This window comes from Spinacia oleracea, chromosome 6 (genome assembly GCF_020520425.1).
Source record: "Spinacia oleracea cultivar Varoflay chromosome 6, BTI_SOV_V1, whole genome shotgun sequence".
Taxonomy (NCBI): Eukaryota; Viridiplantae; Streptophyta; class Magnoliopsida; order Caryophyllales; family Amaranthaceae; genus Spinacia; species Spinacia oleracea.
In genome coordinates, this window is record NC_079492.1 from 28424520 (window position 1) to 28447564 (window position 23045).

General features: G+C 35.3%; 1 long non-coding RNA gene across 7 annotated transcripts; it reads left to right on the plus strand.

Annotated features, from left to right (window-relative positions):
• Positions 1-12011: 12011 nt before the first annotated feature.
• On the plus strand, positions 12012-19495 carry LOC110798540 (uncharacterized). 7 transcript variants are annotated; one of them, XR_008923209.1, is made up of 7 exons: positions 12012-12544; positions 13405-13448; positions 14985-15063; positions 15172-15207; positions 16181-16370; positions 16959-17041; positions 19268-19495. It is a non-coding gene; the product is annotated as an uncharacterized lncRNA (long non-coding RNA). The 7 variants fall into 7 exon arrangements; XR_008923208.1 differs by lacking the exon at positions 13405-13448 and having other exon boundaries at positions 12012-12325; positions 12458-12544; XR_008923206.1 differs by lacking the exon at positions 13405-13448 and having other exon boundaries at positions 12016-12544.
• Positions 19496-23045: the final 3550 nt, after the last annotated feature.

Consider the following 23045-nt stretch of genomic DNA (forward strand, 5'->3'; position numbering starts at 1 on the left):
ACTGTGATATGAATTTGCAAGCAAATACGCCGTATCAGATACACGAAGAGACTTCCTCTAATACTCCGTATTAGGGTGTGTTTATCCCTATTCTTAAGATGAGTCTCAAGATGAGTCTTAAGCTTAAGTCTTGGGATAATGTGGTAAAAGACTACCCCGAGTCTTGAAGTGAGTTTGAAAATCCAAAACTCACTCAAGACTCCACTTTTTTCTCCCTCCAATCAAATCATGTCACATCATCAAACTTAATTTATTTTATTTCACCCAAAAAAAAAGTTAATTATATTTTTAATTCATTTTTCTGCAACTTTAAACGGTTATGCAAACCGGGAACAATACTTTGCAAATCATATCCGAATTCGTAATCGTACTCAATGTCATCAACTTCAACATGACTTGATGGAACACGTTTGGTCACGTTTTGGAGGAGCGGCTAACTAAATTATTGATAATTTATGTATTATTTTGTTTCATTTGCCTTTAAATTTATATTCTAGATCTTTTTAATTTAATATGTTGTATTATTGTTTCTAATTAGTACGGAATATATGTCAATTTCGAAATTAACATTTTCTATTTTATTTTTTCATTTTTTTCTCGAATTATAAATTACTTTGTTTGTATATAAGAAAACATAATTTCAATATTATTTGGAAAATGTACCCAAAAAATATACATAAAATATTGTTTTAGGAGTTAGGTGAGTCTGAGGTGAGTCTGGGGATAATGTGTAAAAATAGGGTGAGTTTTGTGTAAGTCTAGATAATAAAAAAATTAGTGAAAAGCTGATGTGACAGGGTCTGAAGATTGAAGGTCTGGAAATAAACTCACCCTTAGTTTTCGGATACTCCGTATCATTATTGAGTTGGTTAGGAGTTTCAGTGACAACAAGAAGGAAACGTAGATGAATGGACATGATTGTAAGGGTAGTGGGACCATATAAGAGTAGAGACAGTAGTACAAGCAGGCAGGCATGTAAAAAAGTTGTGATGGATCTACCAAAAAAGCGTGATGGCCTTGTGAAAAGAGTGTGACCAGTGAGTACTGCAGTTATACAGCAAATATTTTCGAAGCCAATGGGCTCCAGGCATTAGCCAACGTTCTGTGAATGTCGGAAGACGGAAGTCTTTCACGTACTCTCTCCGTCTCTTAAAGTTCACCGATTCTTAAATGAACTCGGTCTATACTAAATTTATTATGGGCTATGTCTAAAAGAAGGTTAATACTTTCTTCTTAATTTATTTTAGCATGTTTATTATGATTATTATGAAAAATAAATATCAAATTCGTGTCGTTGTTAAATGTTGTGCTTGAATAATATGATTTTAAGTCACAATTAAATTTTAAAAACATAGGTTACTATTATACAAAAAATAGTTACTATATCTAAGAAATTTGGTGTTTAATTAATTAAAGTAACTATATGAATAATAAAGGTCACTATATATGTAAAAAGGGTGTTAGAAAAATTTATTGGTTATGAGTCCATACTAATATTATTGTGGATCAGGTCCACGCAAAAATAATCTCTTAAAGTTATCATATTTTATCTTAATTTTTCACTTTATTAATAATCCTATTGTATTAAATGGACATTGGACAGTTGGATAATCTTTTATGGACGACTTATGAAAATACAAAAACTTTTATGAAGTGGTGTTGTATATAAAACCAATCTCTTTGGAAAATAGTTACTCCGTGTAATATACTATTTTCGTTCTTGAAAGTTATTTACCTTGAAATATATATCCAATGTATGAAAATTTTGATCGTAAATTTTCAGTATTATATATACATTAAAGCGTAGTACGGAGTATCATGTAACATCTTGTTAGATTGGTCTCGTTATGTAATTTAAAAATACCAACTTTTTATAATTTTTTCATATACGGATTTGGATATTTTAGTGATTAAATGTTTATTTACGCATGTAAATAGAACTTTAAGGAACGGAGATACTCATAAATACTCATAAATTGTGATTTCATACCAATTGTCTGTTGGTTCAGTGGTGATTGGAGCTGAACTTGGTAGGGAGGACCCGTGTTCGATCCCCCGCAACAACAATTGGGAGGGGACTGGAACCTATCCGAATTAGCCCTAAGGGTGAACCGGGTGCTAACACCAAAAAAATAAATTGTGATTTCATTAAATAATTACATTCAACTAGTTATACTCTACGATCAAATAGTTATAGTTTCTAACCAAATTGTTATATTTTCTAATCAAATAATTACAATTTTTTTTTATTTTTTTTGTTACATAAGAGGGAGAAACCAAAAGAAAGCAAAAAGTTACAATATAGAAAAGCTAGCTACTGGAAATCAAAACTAATCTTAAGGAGAAATGAAGTTGAGAACCCCCTAATGTCCCCCAAATTTTTGGCTGCATAGGTATGCATACAATTATGCATGCATATGAGCCTCAACTGCTTCGTTTTAGAAATTTAGCCTTTCTTTTTTAGTGCATTATCCCGTTTCCTCTTTTTTTAATTTTATTTTAAAACTTTTATCACGCTTGTTTTCCAAAAAAAAAAATCTCGTTATTTGAGTTAGTTGCAAGCACACATAAGAAACAAACAAATGAACATTTAAAGTAATTTAATGAACATTCATGTTCAAAAAATGAACATGTCATTTATTTTCTATATGCTTCCTCTATTTTAGTTGTTGCCGCCTATTTTCTCTTTCTATATGCTTCTAATTTTTCTGCTTACTTTCTTTCTGCTTCAACTTTTTTCGCTACACCGTCTTTCTATTTGCTTCCTTATTTGCAGATTCTTTTCTTGTTGTTTATGCCTTCAATTCTTGTAACCTCTCTTAATACCACATCTTCCATTTTTAAATTGTTTTTTTCTTTTGTTGGCGCATTCATATTAACATTTTCATTCCTGCAGGAAAATCATAATGTTGTTAGTTGAACATTATTATGTATAAGTTGAACATAAGATTTGAGAAACTGAACATCACACAAAAATATTCTTATTTATGAACATATCATAGTTTAAGTTGAATCTAGTTGAACATGAGACTTGAGAAACTGAACATCACACAAAAGTGTTCTTATTTGTGAACAACATCTTTTTATAAATTGAACATCATCTTTTATAAGTTGAACATGATGAATTATAAACTAAACATGACACTATTTAGACAGCGCCACTTTTGATCTTTTAGTAAAGAATAATGAACATCTTCTTATTACTGTTGTTACCTTTTAGTTGAACACGATACGGTGCATAAATCTTTATAAGTTGAACACGAGACTAGAGAAACTGAACATCACACAAAGTATTGAAGATACCATAGTTTTATAGGTTAAATTTAGTTGTACATAATTCTTTATAAATTGAACATGAGACTTGAGAAACTGAACATCACACAAAAGTATTGAACATATATTAGTTTTATAAGTTGAATTTAGTTGAACATGATTTTGTATAAGTTGAACATAAGACTTGAAAAACTGAACATCACTCAAAAGTGTTCTTATTTGTGAACAACATCTTTTATAAATTGAACATCATCTTTTATAAGTTGAACATGATGAGTTATATAAACAGAACATGACAATATTTAGACAGTCCTAATTTTGATATTTTAGTAAAGAATAATGAACACCTGCTTATAAAATCTGACCATGATCTTTTAGTGAAGAATAATGAACATCTGTTTTATAAAATATGTTTGACTCGTTGTTTGGTGGTATACTGCTTTCTTATTAATGTTGATGCTTGCCTTTTAGTTGAACATGATTATGTATAAGTTGAACATAAGACTTGAGAAACTATACATCACACAAAGTCTTGAAGATATCATAGTTTTATAGGTTAAATTTAGTTGTACATAATTCTTTATAAGTTAAACATGAGACTTGAGAAACTGAACATCACACAAAAGTATTGAATACATTAGTTTTATAAGTTGAATTTCGTTGAACATGATTTTATATAAATTGAACATAAGACTTGAGAAATTGAACATCACACCAAAGTGTTGAACATATCACAATTTTATAAGCTTAATTTAGTTGAACATGATTCTTTATAAGTTGAACACGAGATCGAGTTGAAAAACTAAACGTCACACAAAAATGTTATTATTGTGAACATCATCTTTTATTAGTCGAACATGATAAATTATACACTGAACATAACAAATTCAGAATTAATATTCATGAATAACTACCACAACCACCAAGAACAACAATCCCAACCACAATACCAACAAGAACAACAATATCAAGTTACCAAATGTAGTTCATTCTACAATTCTGAACATCGAACTTTATAAATTAGACATGCGCGGTGATAGATCTAAAATTGCAGCATAAAATCGTTGTTCAAAAAAAATGAACATCTACATATATTAATTTGAAGATCTCCAATCACGAAATCAATTAACGACAATATGTAAATTAAAATCACAATAAAATTTGGTGACGAAACTAGAAAATTATTAAACACGAATTCGCAGCAAATGAACATCGAATAACTGCGAATTAAAGATCGATTTACAAAGGAAACTCACGAATTTCATACAAAGAAACATGGATTGATGTAAAGAGATGAGAGATATTCGACGGATCCGATCAAAAATTTGCCGGAATCGATCATAAATTCGACGGATCTAACAAGAAATTCAATAGATCAGACTTGAAAATTGACAGATCAGACCAGAAATTTGACAGATATGACCAGAAACTCGACGGATCCGACCAGAAATTTGCCGGAATCGCATGAGTAACCGTCGCCGTGGAATCCATCGGAGTGATGAAGGTTTAAAGAGAGAGAAATATGTAATTTAATGAGAGAAAACAGTAGTTTAATGAGCGAGAATGGGGAGTTTTGATGAGAGAGAAAATGGTCAGAGAAAATGATGAGAGGTTAGAGGAGAGAGAAAATTGGGTATGTTATATGTAATGTAGTGTATTTTAGCTCCTATGCATCTAGAGATAGATGCATACCTATACAGCCATTAATTATTACCTAATGTCCTCATCTAGCAAATTATTAAGAGTCAAGGGAATATCCTTCAAGATCACGATCTCGAAGGATTGAGCCACCAATAGTCGGCGAGCCAGTCCGCAACACGATTGTCTTCTTGATAGATATGGATGATTTTCACTTCCCAATCATCCTTGCTTAGCACAGCTCGACAGTGGTTGTCACTGTATAGAATTTTTTTAATGATAACATCAACAGTCTTATGTGCATGGCGGTATTTTAGGAGAATTATCCTAGGGGAAAAATGAGTCAATCTTTAAGAGACAGAACAAGGGCATGGGATCGAGTATAGATTAGACGCGACATGACGCGACACGACTATACACAAACAGCTGCTGAATTATGATGCATATATTGCATGCATTCTCATGCTTTCTTTGATAGGCATCAACACTATTTCTTTGTGATTAAAAGTTTTGTGACCCATAAGGCCATAATAATAAAAACAATAAGAATTGAAGCGTGAGTATCATTTTGCCTACTTTGGCTTTTTCCTGTGTGAAAAAAGCATGTATACGTTTTGATTATGCCATGTCTCCTCTTGTTCATGATTTTCTTGGTTTTACTCTACACCCCCAAAACAGGAAGAATAAAAGAAAAAAGTAATTGTTGTTTTGTGTTAGCAGTAACGTAGTTAATTATCTTGTTTACATAATTACACCCGATTATGACATGCATTTCTAGCTATGGTATGATTTCTTTCTCACTAGAGTAAAATTTACGAAATCTTGTTGAGAAATACTAATGTACCTTCCTCACCCAACCCCACGCGTTAGAAACATAGAATCATCTTCATTTCTTTACATTTATAATGCAGTAATGCTTGCTATCTTAAGATGATAACACCCTCTCACTACGAAGTATATCATATGACTGTACATGACTACATTAACATGTCTACACTAGCAAACTTAAGTCATGCTTGTAATTTAGTGAAAGTTTCGGTACACCAAATATATATTTTGTACAGCTTATTTTTTCAGGGGAAATAAATCATATATATTGTTTTAAAACTTAATTTCCCTACATCATCTAATCTTATTTTAAGGCTTCTTTTTTCACTCATTTGAACTTATTTTAACATTTTTTTTACTCATTTACTTATTTTATATGATATAACTTAAATAAGAACGTGTTCTTTTCAACTTATTAGACCTGAAATTATCTGAAATTAGCTAAACTTACAAGATCTTATTTAACTCAATAAATCAAATTGAACATGACCTAGTTTCTGATAGAAATATCTAAGTCAAAGATATTCACAATCTTTCTGTTATTTGCTTTCTGTTAATAGTCATTACTTAGTCATAGTCAGTTTCCTATTCTTTTGTAACTTCTCCTATTATTACTCCTAGTTTGTTATTAAACCCTAGATAGGCTACTGTAATCTTGTGTATATATATACACGTACTTAATGATAAGAATAATATACTTTTCACAATCTCTGTACTCTCTTATATGGTATCAAGCCTAGATCTTTTTTTTTCCTCCCTCCTGTGTATCTCTGTTGGCTGTATCTCCATGGATTCTCATCACAGCATCCCCAACATTTGTGACCCAAACAACCCTCTCATTGTTGTGAATGTTCACTCCGTTCAAAAACTCACCCCCTCCACTTATCTTACTTGGAAATCCCAAGTTGAAGCTCTCCTCATAGGATATGACCTCTACTCCTTTGTTGATGGTTCAAAACCCGCACCCTCGACCACCATCACCAAGGACTCCAAGCAAGAACCAAACCCGGCCTATATATCTTGGGTTCGCCAAGATAAACTTCTGTTTGGTGCGCTTGCTGGCACCCTCAGTCCTAACCTTGGCCCTCTCATCACACGAGCCGCCACCACCAAGGAAGCCTGGGATATTCTCGCTAGTACATATGCCAATCCCTCTCGTGGCCACGTCAAGCAATTAAAGGCGCAACTCCGAAACATTTCCAAAGGTCCCTTATCTGTCGAAGAGTTCATGCACAAGATCAAACGTGCCGTGAATGAACTAGCACTGTTAGGTGTTCAACTCTCCCAAGAAGATGTCACTGATCGTGTTCTTGAAGGGCTAGATGAGGACTACCAATCTGTCATTGATTCTGTCCACGCTCGTGACTCTCCAATATCCTTTGAAGAGCTTAATGAGAAGCTTATCAACAAGGAACTCATGATTGCTACCCGCAAGAAATCAATGGCTTTTCCGGCAACGGCAAACTACACCAACACTCGCTGGAACAACAACCGTCGCACCACATCTCCACCAAACGCCCCTGCTCCCTCTACCCAGCCTCCCAAACACTTTAAACCCTTTGAAGGTAAATGTCAGTGGTGCAATGTGAGAGGTCATGTGCTTGCCTATTGTCCTAATTTCAAGGAACTCCACCCTGCTGTCCAACTGCCACCTCGTGGCAGCCGCAACACCAACCAACCACAAGCTCATGTGGCCACTTCCCATGCCGCATCCTCGTCTCAAGCACCTCCAAACTGGCTGCTAGACAGTGGGGCCAGTCACCATGTCACAACCGACTTAGCAAACCTCTCTCTTCACTCCCCTTATGATGGTACTGATGAGATAGTAATTGGTGATGGTTCTGGCCTTCCGATTTCACATACTGGTTCAACTCTTCTCCCTTCCTCTTCTCATTCTTTTAAATTGTCTAATGTGCTTTGTGTCCCTTCTATGCATAGAAACATTATTTCAATTCGTCAATTTTGTCATGATAATAATGTCAATATTGAATTCACATCTTCTTTCTTCTATGTCAAGGATCCTAGCACAGGGGAGACCCTCTTTCAAGGACCAACTAAAGATGGAGTTTATGAGTGGCCCAAGTCTTTTTCTATTCGTCCTCGAGTCTATCACACTACCAAGAATGTTGATTGGCACCATCGTCTTGGTCACCCTTCCACACCAATTTTAAAGAAACAACTCTCTGGTTTAGCAGTAACTCATATTAATGATGATTCACATTGTAATTCTTGTTTCATTAATAAAAGTCACAAACTCCCATTTGGTTTATCAACTCTCTCCACTTCTTTTCCTCTTGAAATTATTTTCAGTGATGTTTGGTGCTCCCCTATACATTCTTTTGATAATTTTAAATATTATGTGGTGTTTGTTGATCATTACACCAAGTATGTGTGGCTATACCCTATCAAGAATAAATCTGATACTGCAATTATTTTTCCCAAATTTAAAGCATTAGTGGAAAATTTCTTTGACACAAAAATTAAAACTCTGTATTCCGACAATGGTGGTGAGTATGAAAAACTAGCTTCCTATCTTGCTATACATGGAATCACTCATCTCACATCCCCGCCCCACACACCCGAACACAATGGGTATGCGGAGCGCCGTCATAGACACATTGTAGAAACAAGTCTAGCACTCCTCACACATGCATCCATGCCATTAAAGTATTGGTCTCATGCTATTCTTACCTCTGTCTATCTCATAAATCGTATGCCCACTCCCACTCTTAATAATATTTCTCCTTATCAGAAACTTTTTAGGACACCTCCTAAGTACACTCATCTACATAATTTTGGATGTTTATGTTATCCATGGTTAAGGCCGTACACTCCTCATAAACTTGCCCCTAAATCCATTGCTTGTGTTTTTCTCGGCTACTCACCTACCCAACACTCTTACTTATGCCTTAACCCTGCTACTCATCGTATTTACTCCTCTCGACATGTCCGATTTGTGGAAAACACTTATCCTTTTGCTACACTTCATGCTTCCGCCTCTCTTACTGATGATATTCTAGATGAGTGGTGCTCCTTTAATATTGCTACTCCCTTAGCCCCAACCCATCAACCCTTTACCCACCTTGACCCCACCCCACCCACCCCCCCAACTCCTTTAGAACCAACTACACCACAACATCTTATTGCTACTGATGCAGCAACCAACCCTCCTACGGAATCACCACAAATCCCCACATCCACATCCACCCCGCCTCCCCCACCCCCTCCTTCGCCTCCCCGCACTGTCACTACAAGAGCCATGAACAACATCTTTAAACCCGTAACTAAACTGAACCTCACTGCCCAACTACATCCAACTGAGCCCAAAACCGTCAAGCAAGCCTTATGTGATCCCGCCTGGCAGGCTGCCATGGAGGATCAATATAAATCTCTTATTGATAATGGCACGTGGGAACTTGTCCCACCCTCTTCGGCTCAAAATCTGGTTGGTTGCAAATGGGTTTTCCGTGTCAAATATACTAAAGAAAGAAAGGTTGAACGACTAAAGGCTCGTTTGGTTGCGAAGGGCTTTCATCAACGTCCAGGCCTTGATTACTCAGAGACGTTTAGCCCGGTGATTAAACCCTCAACTGTCCGTCTTATTCTTACTCTTGCAACCACAAATGGATGGCAATTACGTCAACTTGATATCAACGACGCCTTCCTCCAAGGTACCCTCACTGATGATGTTTACATGGCCCAACCACAAGGCTTTGTTGATACGAATAAACCTCACCATGTATGTCATCTTCGCAAGGCTATCTACGGTCTCAAACAAGCACCTCGTGCTTGGTACACCGAACTCCGCACTTATCTCCTTGCAGTTGGCTTTACTAACTCAATCATGGATACATCTTTGTTCTTTATTACTGGAACTAACCCCCCTATTTATGTACTTGTTTATGTTGACGACATAATTGTTACAGGACCATGTTCATCAACCGTATCCAAGTTCATTACTGCTCTTGCACAAAGGTTCTCACTCAAAGACCTTGGTGATCTTGATTATTTCTTGGGTGTAGAAGTCCAACAGTGCTCTCATGGTTTATTCCTATCCCAAAGAAAGTATATTGCAGACTTGCTTGATCGTGCCACTATGTCTGATTGCAAGCCAGTCAGCTCCCCACTTGATCTCAATATTAAGTTGACTTTAGGAGCTGGCACTACACTTGATAATCCCACTGCATATCGTACTTTGGTTGGTGGTCTCCAATATTTGTCTCTTACTCGTATAGATGTAGCTTTTGCAGTGAATAAACTCTCACAATTCATGCATAAACCTACAACTGTGCATTACCAAGCATTGAAGCGTCTCCTTCGCTATCTCCACGGTACAATTGATCTTGGTCTTAATATATACTCAGACTCCCCTATTCACCTTCATGCGTTCTCCGATGCCGATTGGGCGGGTGATCGCGATGATTTTATTTCTACTGGTGGCTATATTGTTTACTTAGGTAAAAATCCCATCTCATGGAGTTCCAAGAAGCAAAAATCTGTAGCACGATCATCCACAGAGGCTGAATACAGAAGTGTCGCACAAACCGCAGCCGAACTTGCTTGGGTGAGTCATCTCATGCGTGAACTTAAGCTACCATGTTCAAATATGCCAGTCATATATTGTGATAATATTGGTGCTACAAAACTAAGTGCAAACCCAGTTTTTCAATCACGAATGAAACATCTGGGTGTGGATTACCATTTTATTAGAGAACGTGTGCAAGCCGGAATCTTAAGAGTCACAAGTGTTGCTAACGATGATCAGTTAGCTGATGCCTTGACAAAGCCGCTACCTCGCTGTCGATTAAAGATGCTATTATCCAAGATCGGACTTTCTCTTCGACCGTCCGTCTTGAGGGGTCATGATAGAAATATCTAAGTCAAAGATATTCACAATCTTTCTGTTATTTGCTTTCTGTTAATAGTCATTACTTAGTCATAGTCAGTTTCCTATTCTTTTGTAACTTCTCCTATTATTACTCCTAGTTTGTTATTAAACCCTAGATAGGCTACTGTAATCTTGTGTATATATATACACGTACTTAATGATAAGAATAATATACTTTTCACAATCTCTGTACTCTCTTATAGTTTCTCCATTTTGTGGGAGTTAGAAAGTCTAGGAACTTTCTATGTATTCCCTCTATTTTTCAAAGTGTTATATTTGCCTAAATTGACATGTTTTTAAGTATTACACTTTTTTTTATGGAAATCTTCTAACACTATTCTTTCTTTCACTTTTCATAGCCCATACTCCTAAATATATTAATCGATCTTTCACTTTCTCTCACACAGTCTCCATACATACAATATAATATAGGAAAATTTGGTAATATTAATCAAATCTTTGGCCGGTTTTCTTTTATTAATCCCACATACGACATATTTTTTTAATAATCTCACCTTTACTACCTAACGACTTTTATTGGGCTCAAGTGACCGATAACCGGTCAAAAACTCAACGAGATGGTGATAAATTAATGATGATGACTGTATATATTGAGGGAGAAAAAAGAGAGTACTGCCACGTAGGGACATACTACCGCCTACAACAGGTTTATGATCTGTTGACACTAGAGGAAAAATCGTCATGTGCTTCTCTTCAAGTGCGGGTCATTTAATAAATTGGCAGCACTTGAGAGCACAAAAAAAAAAAATAGAAAAACATTTTCGCAAGTTCGGGCACATTTTAGAAAATTGGCAGCACTTGAGTTCAAGTGCGGGCTTTAAACTTAAGTGCGGGCTCATTTACAAAAGACCCGCACAAAATAATTCCTAACTAGTTTGTGGCCCGGGCGTTGCTCCAGGTTTTACTTTTAGTGGGATTACTTATTTTACATATGTGCGTATGTGGTGCTATTATCTGATTTCCATGCAAAATCAGTGGCCGATCAACAAACTTCCTTCCCATATCCGAAAATCAAAACAAAGTCGAGTTCTCTTGTTCATGATTAGTTGATTATTATACTCTTGCCAATGTTTCCCTCTTCCACACTCATAATTACACTCCATTACCCTAAGTTTTTTTATTTTTCAAGTTTAAGTTGAGAAGAGAAGAATTGTACATTTATAAGTTAAGTTATTAATTTCCTTTTGTTTTTTTCCCTTTAATTCATTCTTATTCATTTTAAAAGGTTGTATTTATTATTTAAATAGAAAAAATTAACATCATTGTGGCTAGCTAAGATGGTAAGAAATGTAACTTTTAATTCAAGAGGTCTAGTGTTCAATCCGATTTTTTTTGGTTTCCCGCTTCTCTGTCCTTGGCCTCTTCTCCGCTTCACCAATTTTTATCTCTCTTCCCCTCTCTGGTTCTTCTCTTCCTTTCTTGTTCTCTTGGCAAGACTGTGAAACCACAACACTCTCTGCACACACCTCACTGCCCCCCCCCCCCCCCCCCCCCCCCCACCCCCACGCGTCGCTGGTGATGTTCCCTCACACGTAGAAAGGGGCCTCAACTTTTTTTCATTTTCCCGCTCTTCATCTCCTTCCCTCACATTCTGTCTTTGCGGCGCCGCGAAATGAAGAAACACACTCCTCTATTTCTGTCCTGCTGTTGCCGTCGTTACTGCCTCCTCACGACCTGGTAATCTCCTTAAGCCACTTCGTTAATGAAATTAAAATCCCCAATTGGGCAAACCCTAACAATTTCAATTGATTTTCTCCCTCCTCTTGTTGTGGTGCGATGACCACTCCACCGCCGACATCGTTTTTGAAGTGGTGGTGCCCTCCTCTCCTCGTACTTATATCTTTGCTCCCCTGAGCCACGGAATCCCTGCCGCACTATCCTCGGCCACCGTCGCAGGTCTGATCCTCTGTCGTTGTTTTTGCTGCTGTTGTTATTAACTGTTGCTTCCCTTGTTTTATCTCCAAAAATTATAGTCTCTTTATTTCCAGTTTATTCATTCAATTTTAATAACTACAGAACTTTGATTTGTCATTTTGATAATGAAAGATTAATTTCAGTTAATAAATTAAGTAAATTCTACCAGGTTGGTATAATGAATATTTTGAATAAAGTAGATCCTCCTTATTGAGTTCTGGTTCAAGTACGAATATTTTATATAAGTGATCTGATATTTTGTTGTGAACAAGTTTTGGTTGCAAATATATCAGAGGCCTTGATAGGTGATACAATTACATGAAAGATCAAGTTATATTTGGGCTGACAAGTAAAAATAGGTATTTCTCTGTTGATTTGTAGTTGTCGACTTTGGAAATTGTAGAAGCTACAATAGTGGTTTCTTTGTTGGAGTTTTTGGGTGATGTTCATGAAATTAATTGCAGACTCAAGTCTAGTATTTGATTTAGGTTATACTCCTTTAACATGGAGCCTAGAACTTCAATGTCCCATTTACATCTGGTTTTGTTTGCTTTAATTCTGAATAAAGTCATATGTTTCTGGGGTAATTCTAAGTGGGTTTTCCTTTGTTGATTTACATTTTGGACTTATGGATGTTTTTTATTTTGCGCGTGGGTGTTTTTTTCTTGTTTTGCGTGTGGGTGTTTTGCGTGTGGCGCTTAACTTTTTTAGATTTATGGTGTTCTCTTCCTTCCACTTCCATTTGCTGTTGTGAAGTCATCTCTTGATTCATGATTAGGTGGTTAGTCATCAATTAACTAATAAATTATTATCAAACTGGGACTCGTTGGGGTTTATTTCAGGCTTGTTGCTTACTTTCTTAAAAATCGATCATCACTGCATAAAGGTAATTTCTATTTATTCATTATACCGGCCTGTGACTTATCTGCAGCCTGCACACAATTAATTTCTTGTGAGCGGCACATGATTTTTACTGTAGGTTAATAATAGTTGTTCCTCTAAATTGAAGGCAATCTGGTTAACATATATGTGTAAAATGAGCAATTCCCTTGGATGGTGTCGTTTAAAAATGAAAAATACCGACGTTGATGATAGGCGAACAATTCAAAGTTTTGATTTTTGGGTTTTGTTTTAATTTTCTCGTTTTGATTTCTGTTAATTAGTCAAATATAACTTTTGAGTCTACACTAAAACATACCTTAACTCTATCAGCATTTGATGTTAGTGAAAATGCTTGAATGTAGATGGAAAGCATGACAGATGAAATAACAGAGCTTGATTGATTTTGTTGTGGTAGAATTTTCTTCATGTTTCTTGTGAATTTTAAAGTCGGGGTTTGAATATGGGATACAGTTTTCTCTCGTGTTTAGCTTTTGTCTATCTGTAGGTAGATCTTGTTAGTTCTTTTTGAATACAATTGTGAAATTTCTAGTATTCCTGTGTGGTGAGACAAGAGAACCCAACTACAAAATTCCTGTAAAGAGAGAGTGTCTAGAAGACAACAAAACTTTAGGTGTTGTTCGGTATCAATGTGGTTTCTTTGATTTCCATTTTTTGTCCCAAAACAAATTTTGCCCAGTTTTACGGAAACCACAACGGAAATATAGAAACCACTAAAAGTGGTTTGGGAAATTTTGTTTTAAAAATAGTTCAGTTTCTAGTCTTCCTTACTGTGACTTTTTCTCTCCTTTTTCAACCCTCTATCTATCTGCATCTTTCCTTCTTCTATAAACAGAGCTTGTGATCCATTCATGAAGCATACCTTTGTTATGTAATTCATTTCTCCTGGATTTTTTCGCCATAGATCTTGACCTTGTGGCCCTAGAAATTTCAATCTCTTAATCAAGAGAGAGGGCATGCTTGATGTTCTTAGCCGTTATCCGTTTAATCGGAACAACACACCATTAGTAAGCAACCAAAAGTTGATCTTTTTAATAATCGATAGTGGTATCAATTAATTCTTTAATTTAAATATGTCCAGATACTAATTTAGGGGATGATGAAAAGGATCATGATAGATTGAAAGGCAAAGTTTTGGAGTTTAGAGATATGGAATTTAGAGATATGGCGGTGTTGATTTATGAGGTAGAAAATGGAAGATAGATGAAGACGTTTTTTGGGTGAGTTGGAGAGAAAGGTTTGTTAACTATGGCGGTGTTTTTTTTAACTCGTTCTGTTTCATACTTCCTCGAAAATATGAAGTAAAAGAAGTGTGTTATATAATACTCCCTAGGTTTTGGAAAAATATTAAATAAAATCGGAAATCAGTTTTCCGTTTTTTAAAAACTTAAAACTCAAAATTGGAAATGATACCGAACAGGCCATTAGACTTCTGTTATTATTTAAATTACATGGTGAAAGGTTTGCATGGTTTTGGCCCAAAATGAAGCATTGAGGGGGCATATCTATGTTGAATTGTCAGGATCCTACGAGTACATAGTGCGAAATGGAGAGTTCGAGTAACATAGCTCATAACTCTTCAAAGGACTTGGTTTAAGATGGTAAGGTTAATAATGGCTTTTCTTTCTATAACCTTGAGCATTACGCTCAAATATCATCAAGTAATCTTTGAATAATGTGACATAATTTCTTTTGTTTTTATGTGCTAGATTTAACGTATTTAGTGGCCTTCCTCCTCTTGTCAGGTATTATCATAGAAAACAGTATTACTCTGCACATGATAAACTTTGTTAGAAGGATTATGTTTATTTCTGTATCATGTCCTATTCAATGCTTCGTGCTCAGCAAAAAGAGTGTCATTATCTCAATATCTCTACCCTAATGGCCTTGGAATCCATGGAGACATGAACCTTAGCCTAGTTAGGTTCACGGTTATTACTATTTAATAGAAGTTGCGTAAATGTTGTCATACATTATAAAGGACAACCTGTTCTGGGAGCCATTTTAAATGAATCAGAGTGTGATTTGGTTTTAGTTGTCAAAATCTTTTCTTGAAATAGTATACTTGTCTTTTCTAATAGAAGACGATCAAAATTAAAAAGTGTTAGTGTTCATTAATGTTTGGCTGCTCACTTCAACTAATTCTGTGTTAGAAGTATTTTTATCATTGATAGCTTGCACAATTTCATGCATAATCGATTAATTGTGCTACATAGAGTTATAGACTGATGTTTTGTTTATGTTGCTTCGGCCTTACTAATACAACTTTGATAAATTTATAAAACAAAGGTCAACGAAGTATTTGATTGCTTTGGTAAATAGAAAGGTTCAATATTTTTGTTTCGACATTATCTTTTTCAATTTCACTGGGGACACCAAAAATTCAAAGATCTCAAGTAGTCAAGTATTCCCTTCTAAAATAGAGATTTAACTAAATCCCCGAATAATTTTCCGTAGTTAGCACCTAATGTTGTCCTGTTGATGAAATATTAAAATGGTAGACGCCCAGGCTATTTTATGACGGTGAATGATCATGAATTAGTGGATGATAATACTCTTAAGATTTGATAATTGGAACTGGAGTATCTATCTTAGCTTGTTACTTGTTAATGGGAATTGACTATTATTACTTTACGGATGTAGTTTCGCGTCTTGGTTAGCGTTTGCTGGTTTATTTGGTAAACTGTTCTTTAATACGACTTACATTGTGCCTTTTAGGGGTACGGTATGACAGAAACATGCGGAGTCATCTCTATAGAACCCCCAAGACTGGGTGGTCGACATTCTGGCTCAACTGGAATGTTGGTTGCTGGTATTGAAACTTAGATAATTAAAGTAGATACATCAAAGCCTCTCCCTCCTAAGCAACTGGGTGAAATATGGGTCCGTGGACCTAATATGACGAAAGGTGATGATTACTTTTACTTTTTTTCTAATTGAAAAAGGACTTTATATACATTTTACTTTATCATATTCCTTTGTGTAGACTGAAGATAATCAGTAAGCTTTTTACTCTGAGCTACTTTGATCCTAGGAAAGTTACTATCATGTTTATGATCTGAAACCGTAAATGGTACGAAGCTATAAATAAAACTATGTTTCTGAAGCTGGGAAGTTTCCTAAAAATAATATGTTTACTGTCTAGCTCTTGTTCTTGGAAAGCTGTACATGCATCAAATATTTGGTTATACAGTAGTGTATACACTTAAGGTAAAAAAATGAAGCTTTCAGATGGATAGAACCAACTTTTACACAGAAGAAAAAGTGAAGTTGTGGACAAATAATAGTTTTACAAGTTTAATCGCATTTATTTGCAAATGAATGAATATAAACAGCCTTAGATTTTTGTTGCGATGAGATAAGGTGAAGCACAATGTTGTTCTGTTTTGGTTATAAAAATGAAACTTAGTATTCATTATTGTGTCATGGACATGTTACTTTAATAATCCACAAGCCACCAAGTCGACTATTGATAATCAAGGCTGGGTACATACAGGAGATCTTGGGTACTTCGATGATGAAGGGCAACTTTATGTGGTTGACAGGCTGAAAGAGCTCATCAAATACAAGGGTTTTCAGGTGTTTATTCTTGCTTGATCATATCTTGAATAATAGCATAATTGTCATCATGTTTTTATTTCTGATTTCTGTGGTTGGGTTCCTAGAACATGAAATGGTAAATAGAATGCTATGTATTACCAGAATTGTACTATTGTCATGGTCGCTACTTTTCATCGCATATGTGTTATGTCTTTTTCCTGGACTGGCCAAAATGGTTTAACAACCTACTTGGGTGAAAATAATTACCTACTACAAAATTTTGTCTAGGATTTCAAGTTTTGGAAAGCTGGTTAACGATCATTGCCCAACAATAAACAGGCAAGTCTTAAGCTGCATAATTTGAAAGCCAGTATTTAGTTAGTGAGAAGAAAGTATATGAACCAATGCTTTTGAACACTTGTAGGTATTTTCAAGAACACCGCCTTATTCACCGGAGGAAATTACTAAGGTTAAAGATATTTGGGCTGATTACTTTATGAGCAAAGTCCATATTTAGCTTTGTACTTAATTTGAACTCGATCTCTAGCTAGCTAGTTTATTGTAATATTTAACTTAACTTTTATGTTTAAAGTGTAGTTAGGTTATCGAGGCCCGAACTCGGCCGATAATGAACTAACGAGGCTTAAATGTGCATAACTTCACCAAAATGGGTGAGAATGGGTCTTTGAAACATAAAACTAAGTGTATTAAACATGGAAAGACTTTAAAATACTCATTTAAGTTCATTAGTTGAAAGTTAGGACCGAAATTAGCCATTTTAGTCAAAACATGACCGATAATGAACTAACGAAGCTTAAATGTGCATAACTTCACCAAAATTGTGAGAATGAGTCTTTGAAATATAAAACTAAGTGTATTAAACATTTAAATACTTTAAAATACTCATTTAAGTTCAATAGTTGAAAGTTAGGACCGAAATTAGCCATTTTAGTCAAAACGTGACCGATAATGAACTAACGAAGCTTAAATGTGCATAATTTCACCAAAATGGTGAGAATGAGTCTTTGAAACATAAAACTAAGTGTATTAAACATATAAAGACTTTAAAATACTCATTTAAGATCATTAGTTGAAAGTTGGGACGGAAATTAGCCATTTTAGTCAAAACGTGACCGATAATGAACTAACGAGGCTTAAATGTGCATAACTTCACCAAATGGGTGAGAATGAGTATTTGAAACACAAAACTAAGTGTATTAAACATGGAAAGACTTTAAAATACTCATTTAAGTTCATTAGATGAAAGTTGGGACCGAAATTAGCCATTTAAGTCAAAATGTGACCGATAATGAACTTACGAGGCTTAAATGTGTATAACTTCACCAAAATGGGGGAGAATGAGTATTTGAAACATAAAACTAAGTGTATCAAACATGGAAAAACTTTAAAATACTCATATAAGTTCATTAGATGAAAGTTGGGACCGAAATTAGCCATTTTAGTCAAAATGTGACCGATAATGAACTAACGAGGCTTAAATGTGCATAACTTCACCAAATGGGCGAGAATGAGTATTTGAAACATAAAACTAAGTGTATTAAACATAGAAAGACTTTAAAATACTCTTTTAAGTTCATTAGTTGAAAGTTGGGACGGAAATTAGCCATTTTAGTCAAAACGTGACCGATAATGAACTAACGAGGCTTAAATGTGCATAAGTTCACCAAATGGGTGGGAATGAGTATTAGAAACACAAAACTAAGTGTATTAAACATGGAAAGACTTTAAAATACTCATTTAAGTTCATTAGATGAAAGTTGGGACCGAAATTAGCCATTTTAGTCAAAATGTGACCGATAATGAACTTACGAGGCTTAAATGTGCATAACTTCACCAAATGGGTGAGAATGAGTATTTGAAACATAAAACTAAGTGTGTTAAACATAGAAAGACTTTAAAATACTCATTTAAGTTCATTAGTTGAAAGTTAGGATCGAAATTAGCCATTTTAGTCAAAACGTGATCGATAATGAACTAACGAAGCTTAAATGTGCATAACTTCCACCAAAATGGTGAGAATGAGTCTTTGAAACATAAAACTAAGTGTATTAAACATGGAAAGACTTTAAAATACTCATTTCAGTTCATTAGTTGAAAGTTGTGACCGAAATTAACCAATTTTATTATTATACGGTTCATTATTTCTTTGTTATGAACAAATTTAGTCTTAATTTATTGTACGATTCAATATTTATAATATAACTAAAGTGTGTATTTTTTTTTTTTGATGGTTATCTTTTTAAGGTATTCAATAATCCGAGGGAGCGGCCTTTCACCTTTGAGGAGATAGATGAAGTTCGAGAAATGTTGGCAAATTTCATTACCAGTGATTGTCTTTGATATTTTATTGTATAGAATCTTAAATTATGGATGCTAGCTAGTTTTTCATATGATTGTAATGTAATCGACTTTTATATTTACAATTATATACTATTTAATTTAATTATCTATATAATTGGATACTTTTTAATATGATGTATGGAGGTTAATCAGTGGCGTAGTCTAATTGTAATATGTAGCAGGGAAATCGGTTATACAACAAATCTAGATCAAGTGCGGCTCATTTATAGGCAAAGTGCGGCTCATTTTTATGTTTGTGCTGCCCATTTCTATGACAAGTGCGGGCTCATTTTCAAATTTGGCAGCACCAAATATGTCAAGTGCGGGCTCATTTTCAATATTGGCAGCACCAAATATGTCAAGTGCGGGCTCATTTTAAAAATTGGCAGCACCAAATATATCAAGTGCGGGCTCATATTCTAAAATTGGCAGCACAAAATATGTCAATTGCGGGCTCATTTTCCAAATTGGCAGCACTTGAAACATCAAGTGCTGCCAATATTTTGGCAGCACTTGAGAAACATCAAGTGCGGGCAGGCCATGTGCTGCACATGTAAAAGCCCGCACTAAACCCCTTAAAATGAGCCCGCACTTGAGGTTTTTTGTTTTAAAACTTAATTTCCCTACATCATCTAATCTTATTTTAAGGCTTCTTTTTTCACTCATTTGAACTTATTTTAACATTTTTTTACTCATTTACTTATTTTATATGATATAAGTTAAATAAGGGCGTGTTCTTTTCAACTTATTAGACCTGAAATTATCTGAAATTAGCTAAACTTACAAGATCTTATTTAACTCAATAAATCAAATTGAACATGACCTAGTTTCTCCATTTTGTGGGAGTTAGAAAGTCTAGGAACTTTCTATGTATTCCCTCTATTTTTCAAAGTGTTATATTTGCCTAAATTGACATGTTTTTAAGTATTACACTTTTTTTTTATGGAAATCTTCTAACACTATTCTTTCTTTCACTTTTCATAGCCCATACTCCTAAATATATTAATCGATCTTTCACTTTCTCTCACACAGTCTCCATACATACAATATAATATAGGAAAATTTGGTAATATTAATCAAATTTTTGGCCGGTTTTCTTTTATTAATCCCACATACGATATTTTTTTTTAATAATCTCACCTTTACTACCCAACGACTTTTATTGGGCTCAAGTGACCGATAACCGGTCAAAAACTCAACGAGATGGTGATAAATTAATGATGATGACTGTATATACTGAGGGAGAAAAGAGAGAGTACTGCCACGTAGGGACATACTACCGCCTACAACAGGTTTATGACATGTTGAGCCCATTAAAACTCAATTAACATCTAATTAATCCACTCATCAACCCATATTTTTTTCTTCAGATATTTCATGAAATACCCCCGAGTTTTGACGTAATTCACCAAACGCCCATCAAGTTTCGATAATACATAAAATACCCATATTCCAAAACTTAATACAAGAAATACCCCCATTTCAGTACTAAATACACCAAATATTTTAATGACGTCATCAACCCCATAAAAAACCAATTAAAGTCTAATTAACCCACCTAATCCCTAATTAACATCTCTAATCAACCCACCAATTAAAAACCTAATTAACTCATTAATTAACCCACTAACTGAAGGAAATAATGCCTTTGGTCCAATTATGCATTTAATGATAAGTCTAATATATGCGGTTCACTATATATTAATTAACAAGTTAATAAATTCAGTGAGATCAAGTGAACTGAATGCCTAGCTAAAGGCCGCTTCAGTTCAAGTGAAATTAATCATATTAATCCACAACTTACTCTTGACTGAACCCTGTTAGGTTATGACAAATATAAAACATATATTTCATGCGGAAAAACTATAAAGCCAGGAATCCAAATTAGTTGCCACATAACAAATTAACATAATTTAGGATACATACATGTGTAGCGTGCCTTCCCTAGCTGCTCCCGAGCCGAACAAGAACAAGTTTAGGACTCCAAGTGCAATCCCTCCGTAGATAGTCCACAGCACGTTCGAATCCGCCTTAGATTTAATTAACTAGAATTTAGACTAAAGTTTTATGTTTTTCGTACTTAATTATTTGGCAAATTATTAAGCTTAGTTTTTAACTTAAAACTATATGAATACTTTAGATTGATGTGTATAAATTGTGATTTCCATCACCTATTTATAAGGTAGGATTATCGAAACTAGAAACCTACTAGGATTCAATTTATCTAATTCAATTAGAATTAGACTTTAATTAAATCTATTGTTTTTAGTGTTTAGCTTAACAACTAACTCTAGTAGTTTTAGGAAAATAGTCTAATCGGACACATCCTAAATTCCTAAGGATTCGAAACATGCACGAACACAACGACACACACGAACAACTCACAAGGGGCGCTGCCCGCGCGCGTGGGTTGGCTCGGCCCAGCAGCGCTGGTACGCAGCCCACGAAGGGCGCGCCAGCCTGCTGGCCTTGCCATGCTTGCTGGGCCAGGCCTTGCTCCGTGCTTGGCTGGGCCTGCTTACTTGGCGGGCTGCTGCTGCTCGCCTGCTATGCTTGCGCGGGCTTCGCTAGGCGCGGGCCTAGCTTCGTGCTGGGCCTTGCGTCTAGCAAGATCGTCCGATGTTTATTTCGTACGTCGCGCTTCCGATTAATTTTCCGATTTCGGAATTCATTTCCGATTCGAACAATATTTAATATTTTCGATTCCGAAATTAATTTCCGTTTCGAACAAATATTTAATATTTCCGATTTCGGAATTTATTTCCGATTCCGATAATATTTCCGATTCCGACAATATTTCCGTTTCCGGCAATATTTCCGATTCCGGCAATATTTCCATTTCCGATAATATTTTCCGATACGTACCATGTTTCCGTTTCCGGCAACATCTACGACTTGGATAATATTTATATTTCCGATACGATCCATATTTACGTTTCCGGCAATATCATCGTTTCCGGAGTATTCATAATTTGCCTTTTGACGATTTCAGCTCCCACTGGAACCGAGATCCGTCGATTATGAATATCCATAAATGGAGTATTTAATTCACTTAAATACTTGATCCGTTCACGTACTATTTGTGTGACCCTACCAGGGACCATTTTCAACTTTTGACATTCAAGTTCACTTGATAGACATTTCTTAGTCACAAGACTGGTTCTAACAGTCTATCTTGAATATATCGTCAAATTGAAGGGACTCATCATTTAATAAACCACAAATTAAATGGAAAAATGAATTCTATTCATTAATATGAATGGTTAAACAATAACGTTTTACAAAGTATTAAACTCTAAAACTTTAAAACATTAAATAAGGATATCAAAGCCATTCTCCAACATGCTTGATTCCCATAGCTGCAGTGTGCGAATTGTGCTTCGCTTGTGGCAGAGGTTTAGTTAATGGATCTGAGATGTTGTCGTCAGTTCCAATCTTGCTTATCTCGACTTCTTTTCTTTCAACGAACTCTCGTAGAAGGTGAAATCTACGAAGTACATGCTTGACTCTCTGGTGGTGTCTAGGCTCCTTTGCCTGTGCAATAGCTCCGTTATTATCACAATATAGAGCTATTGGTCCTTTAATGGAGGGGACTACACCAAGCTGACCTATGAACTTCCTTAGCCAAATAGCTTCCTTTGCTGGTTCATGTGCAACAATGTACTTCGCTTCAGTTGTAGAA